The sequence below is a fragment of the Narcine bancroftii genome, chromosome 8 (genome assembly GCF_036971445.1).
Source record: "Narcine bancroftii isolate sNarBan1 chromosome 8, sNarBan1.hap1, whole genome shotgun sequence".
NCBI classification, from domain to species: Eukaryota; Metazoa; Chordata; class Chondrichthyes; order Torpediniformes; family Narcinidae; genus Narcine; species Narcine bancroftii.
In genome coordinates, this window is record NC_091476.1 from 17,295,520 (window position 1) to 17,313,602 (window position 18,083).

Here is an 18,083-nt window from a genome sequence, read left to right on the forward strand (position 1 = left end):
GCACTGACCAGCTGCATCATGGTCTGGTGTGGGGACACCAATACCCTGAGCATAAAGCCCTCCAAAAGGAAGTGGACACAGCCCAGGACATCACAGACAAAACCCTCCCCACTATTGAGTATATGTACAGGGAACGCTGCTGCTCTCCATCAGCAGCGATTGTCAGGGATCCACACCACCCAGCACACGCTCTGTTCTCGTTGCTGCCATCAGGAAAGAGGTATAGGTTTCACAAGACACACACCACCAAGTTCAGGAACAGCTGCTACCCCTCCACCATCAGACTCCTCAACAATAAACTCAATCAGGGTCTCATTTAAGGACTCTTACTTGTTCATTTGATTGACTTTCTTTTTGTTCTCCCTGTATTGCAGTCAGTTTACATTTGTTATTTGTTTACAGTTCTTTGTTTGTTTACATGTTTATGCTATGTAGGTTTTTTTTGCACTATCAATTAGTAGTAATTTTGCCACACCCGCAGGAAAAAAGAATATCAGGGTTGTACGTGATATCATGTGTGTACTCTGACAATAAATGTTTGACCAGGTGAAAAGCTGCTCTCTAATGTACTCCAAGGCACCCACACTGCCTTCAAATGCTGATTTTCAAGCTTGTTTTCTGGTTAGGTCCATTAGTCACAAGCCACATCTAAAAATATGACCTGACAAATGATCTTATTGGTTTTCTCACAGTGCTCAGGAGTTCAACAAAAACCCTGTTAATTTCACTGTCAATTTTATCCTGCTGGCAAATCTCTAGCATCTCCCTTTAAGATTTAAATTCACAATAACCTCGTCATGCAGCACATCCTGACCAGCTGTTCCTGGCCCAACGTGTACACCTCTCTTAAAGTATTCAAATTTTCGTTACTACCTTCACTCCTCTTGAATCTCCCAATGAGTCCACAGATTTTGCAGCTGCCTTTTCTGTCGGTTGATGTCCTTATTTAATTGCGAAGTGAAGCCGTTTAGTTTATACTTCCAGTTAAAGGAAGTATTGAGTCACTAAATCCACCTCTCCAAGCTGAGAGGGAGGGCTCTTTGCAACGCAGACAAGAACACTTGATTCATTGAGAAATATTTCAAAGCTTACTTGATCCTTTGCAGAGTATATTGCAGTTACATCCGATTACATCAAAGCTGCTTTGCCACCAGTTTTTTCAACAAGGAGAACAGTGTTTCAGATTGCATGACAACAATGTGTTATTGGCAGCTCCATATTGATTTAAAAACACACAAAGCTGGAGAAACTCAGCAGGTCAAACCAAACAGTGTCCTTTATATTGCAACGGCAAAAATACATAACCAAAGTTTTGGGCTTGAGCCCTCGATGAAGGTGAGACGGATTATATTTTATTTGTATATAGACATGTTTTAAAGGAAATAAATTGTGTTTTTTTTAGTGTAGGTCACAAACAATCACTTCACAACACAGATCTCATTTAAAATGCCAGAGATCTGTTCAAGCCAGACAGTCCAGGTTCCGAGTGCCTTTGCAAAAACTTTGAAGAATGCCTATAAGGACTTCACAAGTAGGTGTTCATTGGATATGCTGTGGAGTAATGGATTATTATTTTGGAAAGCAACAGATGAACAGACTCAGAAGATTTGGTCTGGTGCCACAGTTTAGAGTTTATCATCTGGAAAACCCTGATGGGGCAAGTTTCTTCGGCAAGACACTAAAGTGGCTGATCGGAAGGAATCAGTTTGTGTCCAACGAGCAACAAATCTCTCTCTGATAACCGACAAGAACCTTCCTGAGCAGTAACCATTTACCTTTCAAACACCAAAGCCTGGTGAAATTCATAAATGTTAAATTCTGTGCACAGTATAAGAATTGCATGATACAGGTGAAGGTGAACTTGGAGGATTGAGAAGTGAGATTGGACTGCATCAAAGAACTTTTCTGAATTTACACACACATTATATACACGTGTGCTTAGAATTAGAAGGGGTTTAAGTTAGGTTGTTAATAGTAATAAGCTCAGTTTGATCCTGTTTTCATGTTTAAAGATAATTAAAAGCAACTTTTGTTTAAGTAACCATTTATCTTGGTGAATCTTTATTGCTGCTGGGTTTTGGGGTCCTCTGGGCCATAACAAGCAACTCAGGCCTGAAACATTGGTCATGTACCTTTGCTGTATAAAGGACACTGTTTGACTTCTTGACTTGCTTCAGCATTGTGTCTTTTTACTTCAACCATAGTCTCTACATATGTTTGTGTTTTACTCCATATTGATTTAACCCCATACATTATATTTATTATAGGTTCTATGACTGACATTGACAATACAACTCAGTAAGGATGGGAAATATAATGCTGTAAATGGGGCAAAGACAGTTGCTTACTTTCAATTTCCACAGAGGAGACTCACTAGGATTTATCCAAATAAGCAACAAAAAAAATCCTGGATACTTCCACAAAAATCTATTTAGTTACCAGTAAATATTTCTTAGCCTGCGATTGCAGAATCTCCAACAGGCAAAAGACTGCTTCCAATTTGGTGACAGGTATAACATTTTGAAACTTTTAAAATTTGAAAGTTGCAATTAATGCCATTCCTTGGCAAAAATTCCTTAATGGGAATGGAAAAAAAATTGTGCAGTCATTGTGAATCAGCATATGTTCTTAACTGAGTGGTTTCCAATATTGATCAATTCTAGAAAAATGAAGAACATGTCAATTATGTTAATAGTAAATTTGAAAACAAAAACAAAAATCCCCACATTAGTAGAAAGCCTGGGATGCTTACATTCATTAGTTGGGGCATTGAAAACAGGAGTTGGGATGACATATTACAACTGTACAAGATGTTGATGAGGGCACATGGAGCATTACACAGTTCTGGCTGCGCAGCTACAGTGTGTATTTAAACTAGGGAGCAAAAAAGATTTACAAGGATGATACTAGGATTGGAGGGCTTGAATTATAATGAGAGGTTGGGACATTTTTCACTGGAGCATATGGGTGACTTATAAAGGTGTATAAATTTATGAGGGTCACAGCCTTTCTCCCAGGGTAGAGGAATCTTAAACAAGTAGGCAAATGTTTAAGATGAGGACAAAATAAGAAACCAACAGCACAGATAACTGATCCTTGAGGAAATTATCTTTGAGGAAACTGAAAACTTTAAATGGGATTTGGGTAATGCGGGCATGTGATTTTCATTTCGTTGTTCCAGAAATAATCTTTTAAAAGGAAGTAGTTTTACAGTAATTGATATTGCATCACTTTTTCTGAGAAGTTTCAAAATTGAAACAAGAAACAATTTAAGAAGTTACCTTTCTTTGAATGAGCCCAACATTAATTTCTGATCCACGCTTGGGTATTTTTAGGTCTTGATACAATTAGATACAGGCACATACATTCATCCTATAAACCTATACCAATGGGATAGCAAACTCAAAGCTAGCCTGGCCAGTGGAGAGTCAAAGACAGTGACACTTCCCTTCTGGACAGACCGAACACCTACACACAGTTTGACAAGAACAGCAGGCTGATGCCAAAGATGGCGCCGTCTCCCCTGATGAATGAGCCCCTTGCATAGCCGCGGCCAAGGTGAGGAGAACCCTATCCAAGGTGAACCCACACGAGGTAGTGGGACCAGATAACATAAACAGTCGGTCCTTACAGACATCTTCAACACATCACTGCAGCAGTTCATCGTCCCCGTGGGTTTCAAGACATCCACCTTCATCCCTGTTCCAAAGAGGGTGATAGTCACAGGCTTCAATGACTACCACCCAATGGCAGTCACCTCCACCATTATGAAAAGCTGGTGATGGAACGCATCAAAGCTTACGTCCAAGAGAGACTGGACCCATTTCAATTCACCTACAAATGGAACTGTTCCATTGATGATGCTATATCCTTGTTCCTCCACTCAATTCTGTGCCACCTGGAGAACGATGCCTTATATTGCCAGCCTACTATTTATTGACTTCAGCTCGGTGTTTAATATGAACATACTCCAGAGCCTGGTGGAGAAACTAGGCACTTTTACACGGCCACTAAACAGCAGAAAATTTCTGCTCTGATGGGAGTGTAAGAATGTCAGGACGGAAATTTTTATACAAATTCCATCCTGTAATTTTTCCACTCGTACCCCTACACATTTTTATGGAGCTGTTGCAGTGTAAATTGACCACAGCCACTCCGTAAGAAACAGGCCTAATGAACATGATGTTCTCCCTCCGACAAACTCCACAACACAGGAAGGCTGTGTAAAAGTGCCTCTGTGTAAATGACCACATGGGACATACCGGAGGGAAGTATACTAATTTTTTTCAGAATAATTCTGAAGTTTCTGTGTAAAGATGTCAACTGTCCCTGCCGGGACTCAACAACCCACTCTCTAACTAGATTCCGGGCTTCCTAATGGAAAGACTGGTTTGTCCAGGTTGGCAGCAGAATGTGGAGCATCAGCCTGCTGAGCACTGCTGCACCTCAGGGCTGTGCTCTGCCTGCTATTATTGTTCACCAGGCCCAACAGTGTCATCACATTTGCAGATGACACAAGAGTTGTTGGTTTCATCAGCAACAATGATGAGTCACACTAAAGAGGTGGAAAATCTTGTGAAGTGGTGCAAGAGTAAACAATCTGAGACTCAATGTGGACAAGATGAAGGAGATGATCATGGACTTCAGTAAGATCAGGTTGACCACCATCCATTGCACATTAATAGCTCAGTAGTTGAGAGAGTGGAAAGCATCAAGTTCCTCGTAGTCCATTTAAGAAGTGACCTACCCTGGACGCAAAACATCTCCTCACTTGTCAGGAAAATACAATGACTCCACTTCCTGAAAAGACTGAGGTGGGCAAGGCTACCAGCCACCACATCCTGTCAACTTTCTACAAGATCTTTATCAAGAGCATCTTGTCTGGCTGCATCACAGTGTAGAGCATCAGATGGTAGATCAATCCATAGGACCATAAGAGTGCCAGAGAGGATGTCTGGGGTCTCCTCTCCATTGATGTTATTTACTGAAGAGGGCATGCAAAATCATTGTGGACCCCTTCTTCCACCACCACCCCACCCCCACACAGCATCATTCAGCTACTCACATTGGGGGAGAGATAGAGGAGCATCACATCCAACACCACCAGGCTGAGAAACAACTTCTTCCCATGGGCAGTGTAACTGCTGAACAGCTGATGAACTGCTTATACAAATTCTCCATAAATCAACTATTTAACAATAATATTTCTGTATTTTTAATATTTGTATACAAGTACTGTGCATATGTATCATTTGTCTGTATGTGTGTTTGCAGTGTGTTACACCAAGGACCGGAGAATACTGTTTCATCAGGTTGTACTTGTATAATTGGATATTAAATAAACTTGAAATCTGCCCACGGTTAAAGGGCTGAGGGATAAGGTGTGCAAGGAAGAGTCACAGCTGAGCCTGATTCTTCCCATACAAGGTGCAGTCATGCCTGTGCCTTCCAGCACAGACAGCAGTCATGAACAAACTGAAAAGCTGAAGTTTTCCCTCGTTTTGTTAGATTGCTAAATGATTAAAGTGGTTTTTGATCAGGCCATCAAACTGCTGTTTACGATGTTTATTCCTGAATGGCGGGAGTGGTACATCGGATCCCCAGAAAGAGGCAAATATTACATACATCTCAAGTCCAATATCCAAGCAGGGAAAGATTCCTTAGGTACAAAATGTAACTTGCATCAAGATGTTTACTTAACAGGGTATGTACCATTTTATTTAGGGCCAGATAAAAAAGACTCTAATTCAATGGGAAGGCGCAGAGGTGTAGGTAGTAGAAATGTATTCTTTAAGTTACAATTTAATCTTGACCTCCAATGCTGTCTATGTGAAGCTTGCATGCTTTCTTGGTGCTCTGGTTTCCTCCAAGATCTCAAAGGTATGCAGGGTGGTGATTTAATTGGCCACTGTAAACTGTCCCTAGTAAGTAGCGTGTAGTTGCAGAATCTGGGAGTAGCTGTTGGCAATACGGGGAGAAAAATGGAATTTACGCAAAAAGATGTTTGATGATCTGCGCAGTGGGCTGTAAGGTCTATTTATCTAATACTCTCCATAGCATATTGTTCACAAATTATCTTCACTTTCTGTTTACTATTAAAAATATCTCCATCTTGGTGACACATCCCTCGGGCACACTATTAAAATCCTCACATGAAATGGCTCCCTCATTTCTAATTGCAATTTCTCCTTCATTCATTTAGAACCAATAACAGGACAAGCTATAACATTGGTTTGGAATGTAATTGAGCATGAGTCACTTTTTCTTGTGAGGTTTTGCCAAGAATCACTCCCCATGCCATCTTTTTTATGCATTCCCATTTCTTAATGAGCCAGTGTATCACATCAGGACTGAACACTCAAGCAACAACATGCAGTCTTGTAAGTATTAATCTAATAAGGGTAGCTAGTACAAATACAAATCAAGGATTCTAAGATGCTTCGGAGGAGCCATATCAGACAATATCTCACGGCAAGCTTCATGAGATGCTATTTCAGGTGTAAACCTGGCACAAAGGTTCCCTTTTGAGTAGTCTTGTGGTGGAAATGTTAAGGGTAGGAATGGAAAGGTAAAGCTTCCATTATTGGAACTTACGATATTTAGAATGTAACATGTAAAATTCTTTAACTTTATCTACTGTAAGAGTTGCCACTTTGTCCAGCATCCCCCTCACAGAAATGAGGCCACGGCAAGGATCAAACTGGTTTACAAGACCAATGCTCTCTAACCATTGAGCTATCGGAGTCTCTACTAAGAGCTTGGTGTGTACCTGTTTTTATAATAGTTTTCTCTAATCTGTACTCCTCTGAAGTCATAAAAAAAATGCAGAGGCTGGAGATCTGAAATAAGAATACTCAGATCAAGCAGGTCCTGTGCAGAGAGAAGTTTCGGAGTGATCATGTTCCATCGGAGGTTTCCCCCAGTTCTGATGAATTTCTCAATAATGATCTGAAACACATGCTGGAGTAACATCATTCCCGAGATCCCTGACTTGTCACAAACTTGGATTGAAGTTCACAAGCATAATGAGTAGGTTGTCTTATAATTCCCTCTTCAATATGAAGCCTCCACCTCTAACTAAATGTCATTCTACAACGTGTCCATTTCCCACTCAACCACTCAGACCCTCTGTTTAATATTCTCCCATCCAAGATAATCCCAAATTTCCAACACACATTCTCCCTTTTGAAGGAGACTCAAGAGAGCCTTTGATCACAAATTGGAACGCAAGGTTTATTCTACTGTGCCCAAGCGTTTGGGTATCTTGAAGCTAGAGCAGCACCTCTTTGAAGCTCACGTTCATGTTAAAAATTTCCCACCCTGCTTTTTTTAAGCACAAAATAAAGGTTGCACTAAAGCTCTCAAACAACATTATCCATTTATAAAGTTCCTACATCCTTTAGATCTGCATGCCATTCATTCCTCTGGTAATGGCAAACTGCTTTACTGAGACATTATGTACTGAGACATTTCCCTCATAATTGATTGATTCAAAATGGCTACAAGGATAAAAGAAGGTTTTAGCTTTCTGCCAGAAGGAAGTCAATTAGAGATAAGTTTATGCAATGGGGGTCATTGGATTACAGGAAAGTTTACTTGTATTTTTGCTCCCTTGCTACTGTACTTCCTCTTCAAGGTTTGTTGACAATTAATAATGTACTGATTTATCATGAAAAGCTTTTGATCCTGGTGAATATTCTTAAAGTTTTAGATGAAAACACACAAACATTGGATTTTATACCAACTGAATTGAATATAAAAATTGTCATGCGAGTCCGCCTCAAGTTAAAAACTGAAAAAAGTTTCAGATAATATAGCTTGTATAACTGAATAATAACAAGAGATAAAATGCACACAGAAATAATAAATCACTTAGGTCCTGCACAGGTTCAACTCAAAATGTGGGTTGGAGACTCACTGCCATTGTGTATATTGAATAGACTGTGGCCAAACCTTTTCTCATAAAAATGTAATTTATCCTGTTGTTGTTGGTATATCTTACATACTTGTGTGGCTACATCAAGTAAGAATGTTGGCACACCTGTACATCATATTTACGTATAATTATCTCTCATAGCTCATCTTTGGTGGACCGGACAAGTGCCATTTTCTGAATATTGGAGAACCTTCTTGAACAAGTAAAGTCTTCTGATGAAGGTGCTCCCACAGGGCAATGTGTTTCAGCATTTGGACCCACTCATTAAGTGAAGTTAATGCATTTCCAAGTCAGGATGGCACGTGATTAGGGAAGGTGATGGGTGAAACATACAGCTAATAGTGTTCCCATGGGCCTGAAATCTTCATCTCTATTGGTGGGTAGAAATCCCAGCTTAGAAAAATGCTGTTCGAATAGCTGAGGTGATTAAATGCTGTGCATTTTGCAGATAGTACAAGAGTACCCACAGTACCTGGTGCTGGAGGGATTAAAAGTTTGTGTGGACGTGGGAAGGGTACAATCCAACCAGGTTGCCTTAGTCAGGATGTTCTCGAGCTTTTGGAATGTTGTTAGATTAGTAAATGGAACTGAACGTTATTCAGTCAATGGCAAACATTCCCACTTGTTTTCTTATGAGGGAAGGAATGTCACTGTTGAAGGAGCTTAAGAACTAATGCAGTAATATGACTTTCAACAAACACAATCACTTTCCTTGGTGTGACGTGAAACTCCAACTATTGGAGTGGTTTTCCCCTGATATCAGGCCGTGTAAATGCTGATAATAACACCATCATTATTGACATTCATGATGTCAATAAATAACCCAGATCCCCTGTAGACACCATTTAGTTTGCCTCCTGCGTCTATGGAAGATGACAGAGTGGATTGCCATAGATTGAAACATTATCTCCTGCCAGAATACTGGGCATCCAACTGAATAACCTGTTACCCATGGTCACACAACAGTTGGATTTTGAAAATGTAATCCCATTTAATTGCGGAGTCTCACTGAGTGGATGGGTACACACACAGAGCGATGTGAAATCAACAGTAACCATATCTTCAAAAGATTGCATCCTTTTTCTGCAAACTACTCTCTGGCAGGAAAGTATAAGACTGTGGTCAGCTGTCCATGAAAAGACTCTAGCAATGACGTTCTTCAATCAAGATGTTGCAATTACCTCGAGGTGTGTGAGAGATGAACAGAAAGGACAAAAAAAATTCATTAGTCGATGACAGTTGTGGGCCACATTCAGAAAAATATAAGGAGCCATGAGCCAAACAATATAAAACAAGGCAGGTTTACACTGCAAGAAAAAACTGCTCAGCTTTTTTATATATTTATTTAATTCTGCGGCAGCGTCAAGTGTTGAAAATAAGAGCAATGTACATAATTGTTGAAGACTATGTTCTAACTGGCCAAATTCCATTTTATTTTTAAAATTCATTTGGGGCCACTTAAAAATGGTCAATTGGCCTACACCTTCGCTCTATGATTATCATTATACCCGTTGCACAATTCTCCCACTGTTTAAAAGGTGAAGATGTGCTTAAAGTAGTTGTGGTAGATTTCAAAGATTTCTTTCCTGAAGTACAGACGGCTCCCACGCTGCTTTCCACTGAGGTTCAAGTCAGAAAATGATCTTGAGTACCTTAGCAAGATCACACCTTTTGCTGAGCTTCTTTTTTCATCCAGTCACTCTTTCAGTCACTTGTCGCTCTCTGTGCCATCTCTGCTCTCTCCGCTATTCCATGCATTGACATATCCAGAATATAACAGGTTTGAGCAGCTGCTTTGACATCAGGAGAATGGTTTTAATAAGTCACATTACTCCCTACGGTCTTGAAACTTACACTTTCCTATAGCAATGAGCTGAACTTTGGTATATATGCTACTACTGGATAAGGAATGGGAGGTTGATCCAATTGATTTTTGTTTACAAAATAACATATTACATTGTAAAGGATTAAACATTTCTTCCTAATTATGCTTCAGGATATAGGAGCATTGCTACAGTTTACAATATCCATAAGAATTTTATCTTCTGATTCATTTCCTGCCAAAAGTCTGGCTGACAGAGAACCAAGTGATGAACAAGATACAGCCAGTAGTTCTCCAGTAACTACCCCCAAATAAGTCTTAACTATGCTTCAAATCTACTGCTGTAATTCTGCGGGACAGGCAGACACGGTTGCAGCGGAAAGTTGGTGGGTTGGGGTTGGGTGTTGGGTTTTTCCTCCTTTGTCTTTTTGTCAGTGAGGTGGGCTCTGCGGTCTTCTTCAAAGGAGGTTGCTGCCCGCCGAACTGTGAGGCGCAAAGATGCACGGTTTGAGGCGAGATCAGCTCACTGGCGATGGTCAATGTGGCAGGCACCAAGAGCTTTCTTTAGGCAGTCCTAGTACCTCTTCTTTGGTGCACCTCTGTCTCGGTGGCCTGTGGAGAGCTCGCCATATAACACGATCTTGGGAAGGCGATGGTCCTCCATTCTGGAGACATGACCTACCCAGCGCAGTTGGATCTTCAGCAGCGTGGATTCGATGCTGTCGGCCTCTGCCATCTCGAATACTTCGATGTTGGAGATGAAGTCGCTCCAATGAATGTTGAGGATGGAGCGGAGACAATGCTGGTGGAAGCGTTCTAGGAGCCGTAGGTGATGCCGGTAAAGGACCCATGATTCAGAGCCAGACATTAAAAAAATCCAGACTTATACCTATAGCAAAAGTAGACTTGACAAAAAAATGTGACAAAAGGTTGATGTTCACATCAGCACACAGGCAATAGTTCGTGTTAAATCAAAAGTGTGTATGATCTTCTGAAGGTGGGAAACTGAAATTTTCTTTTCATCTTTTCACTTTCAAGGCCTGTCTGAATTTATCAGCCATCTCCCATTTCCTCTTGATCGAAATAATTACCTAAGGCATTTCAGAAGGCATTTAAGAATCAAACCACACTGATTGGTTAGGAAAGAGAACATCCAGCAGATTTCCTCCCTGAAAGAATGCTAACAAATCAAGGTGGTTTTCAACATAAATGGCTTTGAAATATATTCTAGCCATGAGACATTTTGCTTCAGAGCCTTTCTACCAGGAGACTTCTGTGAATACTATAGCCAAACCCGATTTTAGCTGAAGCAGAATGCTCAGTTCTTTAAGCCAAGGGTGATTACCGAGGGAATACAAAGTTAACTTCAACAAACTGAATAATTGTTTAGCTCAATGTCAAGTGAAAGTTTTGGCAGGAAATGTAAGGGGAGACCTCAGATATAATGATTTTGTAATGTAAATTGTCAAGATAACATAATCCCAAACTGATTAATCTAGAGCCCTTGAAACACAAGAGCAGTGGAAACATTGTGTCTGATATTTAAATCCAGTGAGAGGTCGTACTTGTGGTGGAACCACTGTTAATACTGTTTGTATGTGTATGGCTGGCCTGTCCCTTGCTGACTCCTCCCCCTTGATTCCTCTAATAAAGGCAGCAACACTATAACCCCTCCCCAGAACAAGCTCAAGTCAGCAACATGAGATGTGCCTTCTGTTTATGGTAATAAAAGCCTATCATTCAGGTAACTTCTAGTCTTCGGAGTTATTGAGAGCGCATCAGTACTGAAGTTAATTTCAATGTCAATTGTGTTGTTTATTCTCTACATGACTCTTGAATAAATTTTTTGATCCGTGGCCTATTTAATTTTGAAAAATATTTATAAAAGCTCCTCAAGCACAACAGCTGCTGTCGCAAGATGTAAAGTACTTTATTACGGAATGCAACTAATATCTTATTAGAAAGCCCGACAGGTAGACTGAATGACTGGCAGCAATTCAGTGTCCCCACGAGGAATGGCCGATTGGCTTCAGTACTAGAGACTAACTCTCTGTTTCAGCATGATAAAGTGCCTTTAGCAGAGACAAAACAGATAGCTGAAAGAACTCAGCAGGTCAAGCAACATTTGTGACGGTTGACAAACTTGAAATCAGGTCTGAAAGGGAACAGGAAAGACCGTAGCAGTAAAGAAGGGGGTGGGAATAAAAGTGAAGGGACGCCAATGAATAATGCAGATTTCACAAAGTTTAAAAAAGAATCACCATTTAAATGGCAAAAACAAGCAATCCGATACCTAGGTATTAGACTAGATAGGCCACTAATGAAGATATACAAATTAAATTATCAGCCACTAATGAAGAAAATCAGATGGTTTAGAACATTGGAAAGATTTACCACTAACACTGATAGGAAGGGTAAATTGCATTAAAATGAATATCTTCCCAAGGATACAATAGCTATTTCAATCGTTACCAATTCCCTTAACAGAGAAATTCTTCAATGAGCTAAAGAAAATAATAAGGAAATTCTTAGGGAAAGGGGGGAAACCGAGGATAGCGCTAGATAAATTTACAGAATGGTACAAACAAGGAGGCTTACAGCTACCAAACTTGAAGAATTATTATAGAGCACCACAATTAAGATAGCTATCAGATTTTTATCAAACAAGGGAAAAAACAGATTGGACCAGATTAGAGGTGGATAAAATAGGGGAGAAAGTACCAGAACATACACTTTAAAAGTGGGATGAAAAACTGGTGCAACATAGAAGTTCACCAGTACTGCACCATCTGCTCAACATTTGGAAGAAGATTCACGTAGAAAGGAAAAAAAAACAAATGTACCAACTACCAAATTTATTATTGACGCAAAATTAACTAATCCCTTTCACAATAGATAACCTTTCCTTTAGAGAATGGGAGAGAAAAGGGATCAAAAGAGTAGAAAATTGTTTTTTTGGGAAATAATTTATTATCTTTTGAACAAATGAAGTACAAATATGGTATAACTCACGGTACAATGTTTGCATACCACCAACTGAAAACCTACTTGAAGGACAAATTGGGAAGCAGGCTGAGGTTACCAGAAGGAAGCAGCTTTGAATATGTGATTACGGGCACAATGATAATTAAAAGATTTATAACAAACATGTACATCAAGCTGCAAGAGAAAGAGAACGATGAAATAAGCTGCAAACCCAAACAAAAGTGGGAACAAGATCTAAACATAAAGATAAAAAATGAAAAATGGGAAAAGCTATGCTCCGGAACTATGAGAAATACAATAAACATGAGGTTATGCATGATGCAATATAACTGGTTACACAGGCTATATATCACACCCCAAAAGTTAAATAAATGGAACCCAACAGTATCAGATAGATGTTTTTGCTGTAAGAAGGAAACGGGAACAACAGTACATGCAATTTGGGCATGTGAGAAAGTGAAAAGTTTTGGGAAGATCTAAATCAGGTATTAAAGAAAATCACAAAAATCAACAAACCAAAAAATCCAGAGATCTTTCTTCCAAGTAATATAAAGAACTTGGACTTGATTTGGATGGAGCACAAAAAAGATTTATTATGATAGCCTTAGCTGTAGCAAAAATGTATAATGTCAACCTGGAAATCAGAAGAGAGCCTGAGAGTACAGCAATAGTACATAGAAATGAATAAATGTATTCCATTGGAAAAAATAACATATAATTTAAAAAATAAAGTTACAGTATTCGAACAAATTTGGGAACTGTACATGGAACACAACAGAGGGGGCCTACTGCGGACCTCCACCCCCTAAAATGATAGAATGAGAAGAAGACGAAATGACCTGACCCAATGTGTAAAAGTAGATGACACAATTTTCTTGTTTATTTTCATTGTGTGATGACATTGTTTAATGGGTTTATTGTATTGTGTATGTTGAACATTAAGTGGGTGGGGAGGGGGGTGGGAAGGAGGGACGGAAGGGAGGGGGGAAAAGGGGAGAAAATGACACTGTGTATATTCAAAAGGGAAATGTTTGTGTGTATTTTGGTTAATATGGTTCATAGTGTGAAAAATTTTTAAAAAGAAGGGGGTGAGATGGAGACTGGCAAGAAACAGATGGGGAGGGGATGATGAAATCAGAGAGAGCTGAACAAAGGAAGGAGAAAAGAAAACAAGGTGGACAGTCGAGTGTGTGTGTGGAAAAGGGCACTGCGGGTGAGTGTCTGGATTATGTCTAATTGAAAACCTCAAGTTCAGACCATTGAGCTGTAAACTACCCTGGTGGAATATGAAAGGTCATTCTTCCAATCTGCATGTCACATTTCTGTAGCAAAGGAGAAGGCTGAAGTCAGATCAATGAGGGAGTAGGGAAGGAGAGTTAAGTCCACTGGCCAAAATACCCCGTTGTAAAGCCCAATATTTGACCTCTATGTGGCTGTCGGGAGGCCATCTGAAAGCACAGGAGGCGCCTGCGAAGTGCACTTGGTAACCCTCCTCCGGGAGGGACAATCGCTGGAGCACTGAGGTCCCCTCTGGTACCTGAATGCAGCTGCCTGAGAGCGGCTGCTAAGCGGATGACAATCAGCTGGCAAGCGCCTGACAGTCCTCATCCCTGCTGCCCCTGCCCCCCCCCCCTAGCGCGGGCTGTCAGCGCTGGGGTGGCCACCGCGGGCTGTCCCCACACTGATCCAACTGGCCTGTATCAGTCCCCTCACTGTGGGGTGGTCGACGCGTGCTGTCAGCGCTGGGGCGGCAGGTGTGGGATGCTGGGGCGGCCGGCGCGGGCATAGCAGTGGGATCAGAGTGGTACAGTCTGGACCGGCTGCCCCAACCCTGACAGCCTGAAGGGACAGAAGCTGGAGGTGCCTCCCGTCCAGCTGTCCCTTTCAGGTGGCCAGCACTGCACTTTTAGCACTGCCACCTGAACGACTATTACACAGGTCTGAATCCGCTTCTGCAGGCACATTCTTGAAGTAAATGCACCTGAAAGCGGCTTATGTTTAGTTTTACAAATATAGATGAGGCCACAACATGAGCATGGAATGCAGTTTGGAAGAGGTCCAGGTACAGGAAAACCTGGAAGATCCCTGGATGGTGACATAAGAAGAGGTGAAGGGACAAGTGAAACACCTCTGGTTGTAGGGGACGTGCTGGGAACAGGGATGGGCAGGTTCGGAAGGACGAGCACACCAGGGAATCCTGAAGAGTGTGGCGCCTTCCCTTTGGCAAACAGAACGAGAGAAGATGTGATTGCATTAGACCTGATGGAAATGATAGACTGAATATGCAGGCTGGTGGGCTGAAAGGCAAGGACCAAGGGAACTCTATTTCTGTTCCACTATGGGAAAAGGAGTAGTGGTCAGAGCAGATGCCCCACCCCCACCATCCTTCATACTACTTTATAATGGCAATCTTTCCTGATCCCCCTCATATGTAGGGTCTCAACCCAAAACATCCACTTACATTGTTTTTCTCTACAGATACTGCTTGACTCACTGAGTTCTTCTGCTGTTCTTGTTGTTGTTCTAAATTTCAGTATCCTCAGTCTTTTTTGTCTTCAGTAAAGAATGCTGAAAGAGGAAGCCAGGGGAAAAATAAAATACAGAGACATGGTGGAATTCTGATGGATCAAAAGATTTCCATTTTTATCCAGAGATAATTCTTGAACCAAATGGAACCTAACAGGTGGCCTCCACACAAAGTGTTAACTTGTCCTCGCTCCTTCATAATAGAAGACGCTACCCATCAATCCTGCTTTGCTATTCAGTAAGATCTTGGCTGAACCTGTACCTCAAGTATACTTTATCTATCTTAATACCCATTGACCTCAACTCTGCACATATTGAACAAGAGAATACCGATGGCCTCTGAGAAAGAGAATTCTGAAGGCTTACAACCCTCCATGTGAACATCCGTCTTAAGTGGCCAAATAATTATTTTGCACAAATCACCTGATTCCAGATTCATGAGGATGCCCTCTTGCAATTTTGAATGTCTCAATAAACTTCTGTGGCCATTGGCCAATCTCAGTCATTCATTCTACTGCAGTGACCCTGAGGCAAATACTTCCTTGGGTGCAGGTGACCAAAACAAAACAGAGTATTCGTAGTGTTTCACAAAAGTGTTTCCTGGATTTTCTCTTTTTATTTCCCTCCAAATTAAATTTGGCTTGTTTCCTTTTACACAAGGCAGGTTCATCCTATACCAGCTCATTCTGATGCAACATTCTCATCTGAGATGCTGAACTTGGAGATCCCCACATCAGTTGGTCACTGAGAAGTGTGGTGTAGCTGAGTAGTTGCAATGGGACCAATAAAAATATTCGGCAGTTAGAAACCTTCATTTATCCTATTCATTAAGTATTTGGTGGGGGGCATTCAGGAGAAGAATCGTCACACCTGGTCCCAACTTCTTCCAATGCAAACATCATTTGGGACATTTTTGTCAAGAGTCACTGAATGAACTGCAGAAATCACAGCTCGTTTTGAGCCACATAGGATAAACTCTTTCTTGAGGCACCAACATCACCTATTTCACTAAAAGGCTTCATATTGATTAAACCAAAATATTTACCTGGAACCTGTCTTATAGGTATTACTATTTCAAGATCCTGAAAATCTGCACAAAGGTCCAACTTACAGCACTGGAAATATCCTGGATGCTTTATAACCTGGAATGTCTGATGTGTCAACAACCCTCGATTCTCAGGTAACAAAATGATCAAATATTTACACTAAACAAATGACTATATGTGGATGTAAAATGGCACTAGCACAGTATTAATAATATAATTCTTTACTGACTTAGATATTGTAAGCTTACTTTTGCAATTGAAAACTAAATCAAACAGGTATATTCTCAAGAGATGGAAATTATTTTTACAAGTTCAAATCAGCTGTGCTCCTCAATGATTGTGCACAATTGAATTTTGCCTATGGTAATATTTCTTAAACAAAAATTTGTTGCTGAAATGTTAAAGACTGGGCTTAATTTTTTTCTCCACATTCACTTCTGCCATCTGATCACTTATTGTCAGCCCTTGTGGCTCATCACTAATTGCTGTTCATGAGGTGGTGAACTGCTGCATTACTTCTGGTGAAGGTACTCCCACAGGGACTTCCAGGATCTAGTCCAGTGATTTTCAAACTGCCTCCCTAAACTCATATTCCACTTTAAGCAATCTGTGATTAGTAAGGGATTGTTTAAGGTGGTTTCTGAGTGGGAAGGGAAGGTTGAGAACCACTGCTCTAGACCCAATTGTTTCTGAAATATTTTGCTTGAGAAAAAATGTCAGTGGCCCATTTCCTTTGGAGTTAGGAAACAGTGCACATAATCAGTCAATCCAGTAGTTTTCAAACTTTTTCTTCCCACTCACATATTACCTTAAGCAATCCCTTACTCGTCGCAGAGTATAGGGATTGCTTTAGATGGAATATGACTTTAAAGGGGCAGTTTGAAAACCACTGATTTCTAGATCCAGCAATGACAAATCAGCAGTATGCTTACAAATCAGGTAAGTGTAGGTCTTTCAAGAGAACTTGCATGTATGATGTTCCTATGTGTCTGGCACCCTTGTCCTTCTTGGTGGTCAGGGTTAAACCAGTGGTTCGCAACCTTTTTCTTTCCACGCACATTTTTTTCTTTGGCTTGGCTTCGCGGACGAAGATTTATGGAGGGGGTAAAAAGTCCACGTCAGCTGCAGGCTCGTTTGTGGCTGACAAGTCCGATGCGGGACAGGCAGACACGGCTGCAGCGGTTGCAGGGGAAAATTGGTTGGTTGGGGTTGGGTGCTGGGTTTTTCCTCCTTTGCCTTTTGTCAGTGAGGTGGGCTCTGCGGTCTTCTTCAAAGGAGGTTGCTGCCCGCCAAACTGTGAGGCGCCAAGATGCACGGTTTGAGGCGTTATCAGCCCACTGGCGGTGGTCAATGTGGCAGGCACCAAGAGATTTCTTTAGGCAGTCCTTGTACCTTTTCTTTGGTGCACCTCTGTCACGGTGGCCAGTGGAGAGCTCGCCATATAACACGATCTTGGGAAGGCGATGGTCCTCCATTCTGGAGACGTGACCCATCCAGCGCAGCTGGATCTTCAGCAGCGTGGACTCGATGCTGTCGACCTCTGCCATCTCGAGTACTTCGACGTTAGGGATGAAAGCGCTCCAATGGATGTTGAGGATGGAGCGGAGACAACGCTGGTGGAAGCGTTCTAGGAGCCGTAGGTGGTGCCGGTAGAGGACCCATGACTCGGAGCCGAACAGGAGCGCGGGCACGACAACGGCTCTGTATACGCTTATCTTTGTGAGGTTTTTCAGTTGGTTGTTTTTCCAGACTCTTCCGTGTAGTCTTC

At 41.2% G+C, this 18,083-nt stretch overlaps 1 protein-coding gene across 3 annotated transcripts in view; it reads right to left on the reverse strand.

Moving 5' to 3' along the window:
* Window positions 1-18,083, reverse strand: part of LOC138740419 (cationic amino acid transporter 3-like) — a 36,342-nt gene that overhangs the window by 14,348 nt on the left and 3,911 nt on the right. The window contains exon 2 of one of the 3 annotated variants that reach the window (XM_069893011.1): window positions 15,205-15,311. The exons of 1 other annotated variant lie outside the window; for it this stretch is intronic. The gene's annotated coding sequence lies outside the window, so the exon portion shown is untranslated. Of the gene's footprint in view, window positions 1-873; window positions 980-15,204; window positions 15,312-18,083 lie in introns of those variants that run through there. One more of the 3 variants, XM_069893013.1, reaches the window with a different exon arrangement.